A 7,623-nucleotide genomic window follows, 5' to 3' on the forward strand; every position below is an offset into this window, starting at 1 on the left:
TTCTCAGCCATGAATCTCCCCCTTCTCAGCCATGAATCTCCCCCTTCTCAGCCATGAATCTCCCCTTCTCAGCCATGAATCTCCCCCTTCTCATCCATGAATCTCCCCTTCTCAGCCATGAATCTCCCCCTTCTCAGCCATGAATCTCCCCTTCTCAGCCATGAATCTCCCCTTCTCAGCCATGAATCTCCCCTTCTCAGCCATGAATCTCCCCTTCTCAGTCATGAATCTCCCCCTCTCAGCCATGAATCTCCCCCTCTCAGCCATGAATCTCCCCCTCTCAGCCATGAATCTCCCCCCTCTCAGCCATGAATCTCCCCCTTCTCATCCATGAATCTCCCCCTTCTCAGCCATGAATCTCCCCCTTCTCAGCCATGAATCTCCCCCTCTCAGCCATTAATCTCCCCTCTCAGCCATGAATCTCCCCCCTCTCAGCCATGAATCTCCCCCTTCTCATCCATGAATCCCCCCTTCTCAGCCATGAGTCACCCCTTCTCAGCCATGAATCTCCCCCTTCTCATCCATGAATCTCCCCCTTCTCAGCCATGAATCTCCCCCTCTCAGCCATGAATCTCCCCCTTCTCAGCCATGAATCTCCCCCTTCTCAGCTCCATTCCTGAGTCTCCTCACTGGTTGCTCCTGAAGAAGAGGCTGGACACTCTGGAGGAGTACAGGAGACACAGTCCTGAGGACAAACGCTGTCTAGACCTGGTACACACACACACACGCACGCACGTACGCACGCACGCACGCACGCACACACACACACACACACACACACACAAATACACACACACACACAAATACACACAGACGCACACACACACACACACACACACACACACACACACACACAAATACACACACACACACACAAATACACACACACACACAAATACACACACAAATACACACACACACACAAATACACACACACACACACAAATACACACACACACACACACAAATACACACACACACACACACACACACACACACACACACACACACACACACACAAATACACACACGCACACACACAAATACACTGCTGGAGACACACACACACACACACTGAGACTGGCACACATACCAAAGGCAGACACGCAAAACCCAGGAGGGAAACACACTTTCCCACACACATGAGAACACATTCACACTATGAGTTACATATGTATGTCATTGTTTTGTTATCCAGTGTTACAGGTTTTTCCATTTATAATTTTGAGGTAGACGCAGTACTCAGGTCTGTGTGTGTTTCACCTGTGCCGGTTTGTCCAGCTGTTGTGAAGACAGGGGGTTGTCCATCTCAGCAGAAAGGAAGGACCTGCGTTAGTGGGAAACACCTGTGCTGTCCAGTCCCCCTGGACACAGACACACTGGAGACTGGTCCACACACACCGTGCCGGGCTGTCCATCCAAAGGCAGACACGCAAGGTGTATCCCAGGAGGGAAACATCCACTTTCCCACTGCGTTAGTGGCAGGACACTTCTTGGGTGGCTGTCCATGAGAGGTGTATCACCTGTCCATCCGTTAGTGGGAAGGTGTATCACCTTCTACTGCGCCTGGTCATCCATGACTGTCCATCTCGCTAGTGTGCTGGTGGGTCAGTCTGTGTTTACGTTAGTGGGAAGGTGAGCTCAAAAGTATTGTTTTGGCTCTGTACTCCACCTGTGCTGGGTGTCATCTCAGGTGGTTTTTCCATTTATATTTTGAGTGGGTAGTACCACCCGGGCTGGTTACCACGTAGGGAAGGTGCATCACCTGGCTGTCCATCTCGCTAGTGGGAAGGTGTTCACCTCGGGTATCCATCTCGTTAGTGGGAAGGTGTATCACCTGTGCCGGGTTATCCATCTCGGTATCACCTGGTGCTGGGTTGTCCATCTCGTTAGTGAGAAGGTGTATCACCTGTGCTGGGTTGTCCATCTCGCATCACCTGTGTGGATTGTCCATCTCGAAGGGTGTATCACCTGCGCTGTTGTCCATCTCGTTAGTGGGAAGGTGTATCACCTGTGCTGGGTTGTCCATCTCGTTAGTGGGAAGGTGTATCACCTGTGCTGGGTTGTCCATCTCGTTAGTGGGTAGGTGTATCACCTGTGCCGGGTTGTCCATCTCGTTAGTGGGAAGGTGTATCACCTGTGCCGGGTTATCCATCTCGTTAGTGGGAAGGTGTATCACCTGCGCTGGGTTGTCCATCTCGTTAGTGGGAAGGTGTATCACCTGTGCTGGGTTGTCCATCTCGTTAGTGGGAAGGTGTATCACCTGCGCTGGGTTGTCCATCTCGTTAGTGGGAAGGTGTATCACCTGTGCTGGGTTGTCCATCTCGTTAGTGGGAAGGTGTATCACCTGTGCTGGGTTGTCCATCTCGTTAGTGGGAAGGTGTATCACCTGTGCCGGGTTATCCATCTCGTTAGTGGGTAGGTGTATCACCTGTGCTGGGTTGTCCATCTCGTTAGTGAGAAGGTGTATCACCTGTGCTGGGTTGTCCATCTCGTTAGTGGGAAGGTGTATCACCTGTGCTGGGTTGTCCATCTCGTTAGTGGGTAGGTGTATCACCTGCGCTGGGTTGTCCATCTCGTTAGTGGGAAGGTGTATCACCTGCGCTAGCCCAGGTGATATTGAAGAGTGGCCCACTGCTCCAGTTAGTTCTTGAGAGATGTTGGAAGTGCTTGACCACGGTTTTAGCGCCTCCTTTTGAGTGTGATAAAAACAAAGCCTTTAATCTTGTTTTCTCCCCTTTTGGTTTGCCCCACTGTCTTTTAGCTCCATATTCAAAGTTGGTTTGTAGGGGTTTATTTTGGTTTGTGTTTTATGGGGCAAATTTAATGGGCATTCATGGTGGGTGTCTTTTAGGACCCAGACTCTTTTTGCTTGTCAACTTTTCGGTGGACACCCCCAGTAGTGTCGTTGAGAACCCCTCCTAAAATCCACCTGATTCCGTTTTGTATTGTTTGTCAGTTATTTACATTTATAGTTTGTCTTATGGGACCGTAACAACATGATACAATGACTGATGTTAAAGTGCAGACTGTCAGCTTTAATTTGAAGGTATTTTCATCCATATTGGGTGAACTGTTTAGAAATTACAGCACTTTTTGTACACAGTACCTCCATTTTAGGAGATGGAAAGTAATTGGGACGAATTCAATTCTGTGTATTAAAAAGTGCCCAAAGTTTAGTATTTGGTCCCATATTCCTAGCACAACTATCACAATGAAAATACCCTCAAATTAAAGCTGTCAGTGGACTTTAACCTCATAGTCATAGTATCATTTAACATCCAAAGTGCTGGAGTACAGAGATAAAACAACATGTGTCACTTTTGTAGCTCACTGAAAGTGTGTAGAAAAAAAGAGAGGTTGTCAGGTTCTACCGCTGTGTTCTACCTCTGTGTTCTACCGCTGTGTTCTACCGCTGTGTTCTACCGCTGTACTCCATGTGTTCTACCGCTCTGTTCTACCGCTGTGTTCTACCGCTGTACTCCACGTGTTCTACCGCTGTGTTCTACCGCTGTACTCCATGTGTTCTACCGCTGTGTTCTACCGCTGTGTTCTACCATTGTGTACTACCGCTGTGTTCTACCGCTGTGTTCTACAGCTGTGTTCTACCGCTGTGTTCTACCGCTGTGTTCTACAGCTGTGTTCTACCGCTGTGTTCTACCGCTGTGTACTACCGCTGTGTACTACCGCTGTACTCCATGTGTTCTACCGCTGTACTCCATGTGTTCTACCGCTGTGTTCTACCGCTGTGTACTACCGCTGTACTCCATGTGTTCTACCGCTGTGTTCTACCGCTGTGTACTACCGCTGTACTCCATGTGTTCTACCGCTGTGTTCTACCTCTGTGTTCTACCGCTGTACTCCATTTGTTCTACTGTACTCCATGTGTTCTACCGCTGTACTCCATTTGTTCTACAGCATTTGTCTGATGCTGTCTCTCCCCACTGTGTCTGATGCTGTCTCTCCCCACTGTGTATGATGCTGTCTCTCCGCCCTGTGTATGATGCTGTCTCTCCCCACTGTGTATGATGCTGTCTCTCCCCACTGTGTATGATGCTGTCTCTCCCCACTGTGTATGATGCTGTCTCTCCCCACTGTGTCTGATGCTGTCTCTCCCCACTGTGTCTGATGCTGTCTCTCCCACTGTGTATGATGCTGTCTCTCCCCACTGTGTATGATGCTGTCTCTCCCCACTGTGTATGATGCTGTCTCTCCCCACTGTGTATGATGCTGTCTCTCCGCCCTGTGTATGATGCTGTCTCTCCGCCCTGTGTATGATGCTGTCTCTCCGCCCTGTGTATGATGCTGTCTCTCCCCACTGTGCATGATGCTGTCTCTCCCCACTGTGTATGATGCTGTCTCTCCCCACTGTGTATGATGCTGTCTCTGATGCTGTTTCTGATTCTTCCTCTCCCCACGGTGTATGATGCTGTCTCTCCCCACTGTGTATGATGCTGTCTCTCCCCACTGTGCATGATGCTGTCTCTCCCCACTGTGTATGATGCTGTCTCTCCCCACTGTGTATGATGCTGTCTCTGATGCTGTTTCTGATTCTTCCTCTCCCCACGGTGTATGATGCTGTCTCTCCCCACTGTGCATGATGCTGTCTCTCCCCACTGTGTATGATGCTGTCTCTCCCCACTGTGTATGATGCTGTCTCTGATGCTGTTTCTGATTCTTCCTCTCCCCACGGTGTATGATGCTGTCTCTCCCCACTGTGTATGATGCTGTCTCTCCCCACTGTGTCTGATGCTGTCTCTCCCCACTGTGTATGATGCTGTCTCTCCCACTGTGTATGATGCTGTCTCTCCCCACTGTGTATGATGCTGTCTCTCCCCACTGTGTATGATGCTGTCTCTCCCCACTGTGCATGATGCTGTCTCTGATGCTGTTTCTGATGCTGTCTTTCCCCACTGTGTCTGATGCTGTCTCTCCCCACGGTGTATGATGCTGTCTCTCCCCACTGTGTCTGATGCTGTCTCTCCGCCCTGTGTATGATGCTGTCTCTCCGTCCTGTGTATGATGCTGTCTCTCCCCACTGTGTCTGATTGTCTCTCCGCCATGTGAATGATGCTGTCTCTCCGCCTTGTGTATGATGCTGTCTCTCCCCACTGTGTATGATGCTGTCTCTCCGCCCTGTGTATGATGCTTCCTCTCCCCACTGTGTATGATGCTGTCTCTCCGCCCTGTGTATGATGCTGTCTCTCCCCACTGTGTATGATGCTGTCTCTCCCCACTGTGTATGATGCTGTCTCTCCCCACTGTGTATGTGTGTGTGTTAGGCTAACGTCAGCCCTGACGTACTACGGTATCTGTCTGAATGTCGGGCGTTTCGGGGTGGATGTCTTCCTGTCTCAGTTCTTCAGCGGCCTATCAGAGGCACCCTGCTTGCTCGTCCCATTCCTATTGGCCCGCTGTGGCAGACGCCCAATCAGCATGCTGTCCCTGCTCCTCAGTGGCTCTTTCTGCCTGCTGTCCCTGCTCGCATCACGCTTCTACGGTAAACACACGCACACACACACACACACACACACACACAACAAACACATCGACACGACCTCCAGTGATCCAACACTGTGTGTGTGTGTAGCTGTCCCAGGGTTGGTGATGGCTCTGGCCCTGGTGGGGAAGCTGTGTATGCAGACCAGTGTGTTTGTGTGTATACTCTACGGCATCGAGCTCTTCCCTACGCTCATCAGGTACGGAGTGTGTCTGTGTCTGACCCTGACAGGACAAGTCCCTATCGCAACCCAGCAGACACACAGCACGTATCTATTGACCTCACACACTCGCCTGGGTCAAAGGTCATCTTATCTCCATGCTTGAGTAATACCTGATGTGTATGTGTGTGTATCTCTGTTTGTGCAATATGTGTATGTTTGAGTTATGCGGGCAAGCTGTATCTTAACTGTGTGTGTGTGTGTGTTTCAGACAGAAGTGTGTGGGCTTGGTGTGTCTGTGTTACAGAGTGGGTGTATCCTCAATGCGGTAATCAGTCCTAGAGGAGAAACCATCCCATTGGCCGCTATGATTCTTTATGGGAGTGGCCCCATTGTCGGAGCAGGACTGTGTCTGTTGCTACCGGAGACCAGCGGTGTGCCGCTCCTGATTCGCTGGAGGACTGTGACAGACAACCCAGGCTTCACCTCCCATTAGCCTGGTCATCATGCTTCACAAGGTAAGAGACCTTTGACACACACACACACCCAAATGCACAAGTTGTGCGCACACTAACACAAACACATGTAGCCATACACATACCTTGCTTGCTACTGTGGAGCGAAATGGTGTGTGTTTGAGTGTGAGTGTTACACACTTGAAGTCGTCTAGCTCTCTTCAGTTTGTCAACAGCAGCTGGCATGAAATGCTATGACCTATACTCAAGAGTTCAGAAAGCTGGTGTGTCTGTCAGTGTGTGTATATCTCAGTGTTACATAACTTCTTATTTTAGGTTAACTATTTACCCCCTCCCCACCTCTCTCGTTCCACTCCCCCCTTCCCTTCTACCATGTGTAATGACCTGTTTCAGTCCCTACCAGCTGGGCACAGACACCAGTTAAACATCACATTTGTATTTACATTTAATTGAGTTGTCAACTTAACGTGAAATCTACATGAAATCAAACTAAATGTGAATCACGTCATTTCATTTCAGGTTTAAATGTTTTTAAAAATATATATATATATTGGACGTTTTACTTTTTTGCAAATTCGATTAGTTTTCCACATTGATTCATCCTCATTACATTTAATAATTTTGTTTTATGTGGAAACAACATGATTCAACCAATTTGTGTCCAGCGTGTATTGCGACCTGCTACTCAGAGAGTCCTGGACCAAGAAATATGTTCAATAGAGACACATGTGAACGTCTTTCCAGCTGAGATGTGTATTTCCTGACAGGCGCTCAGTGGACACCCCAGCTGACAAGGCCTGTCCGTTCCTGGGAGACACAGACCCGAGAAACCCTCCCACCACCCACAGGAACCCAACTCAAATTAAAACACTCTGCACACACACACACACACACACACGCTGTTGATACATGTATTTAAAAGGTCCATGGAGCACTGAGATACTAGCCGAACAGTTTCCAATAAGTTCTAATCATTTTTTTTTTTGTCACGTTGTGCCCAAATGAACATGACCCTGGTTTTACTGTTTAAACCTTAAATCTGTGTGATCTGGTCTGTCCCAGCCTGTGGAGAACATTCTTAGCTCCCTATAAAAATCTGCATTCTCCTTTGCTTGATTTTGTTTTATTTTTTCCCCAAATTTCATAGAATTTTTCAATAGTTCTCTCTCAAATCACACCTTTTTAAAATAGGAAAATAACAACATGTGATGTTCTAAGTGCCACAACAAAGCTTAAAACCACTTTTGAGGTCTGTGAAAAATCTAAGAACAGCCTTTGTTTGGTTAGCTGTGTTTCTGTAGCGCTCATGTGATGCAGTTTACAAAACAAAATGGCTACTGGATTGATGTACATAACCATGAGATCATTCTGCCAGATCGGCAGAGGCTGCATTGTAGTTCACATTTAGTTGTGAAGTTTTTTTTTTCTTTTCGGAAAAGCCTTCCGATCTATCAGCAGATGGTTATTATTAGCATCATCGCTAACGG

At 48.4% G+C, this 7,623-nt stretch overlaps 1 pseudogene; it reads left to right on the forward strand.

The window, feature by feature from the left end:
- Nucleotides 1-569: 569 nt before the first annotated feature.
- LOC135536184 (uncharacterized) lies at nucleotides 570-7,227 on the forward strand (annotated as a pseudogene).
- Nucleotides 7,228-7,623: the final 396 nt, after the last annotated feature.

The sequence above is a fragment of the Oncorhynchus masou genome, unplaced genomic scaffold (genome assembly GCF_036934945.1).
Source record: "Oncorhynchus masou masou isolate Uvic2021 unplaced genomic scaffold, UVic_Omas_1.1 unplaced_scaffold_5670, whole genome shotgun sequence".
Taxonomy (NCBI): Eukaryota; Metazoa; Chordata; class Actinopteri; order Salmoniformes; family Salmonidae; genus Oncorhynchus; species Oncorhynchus masou.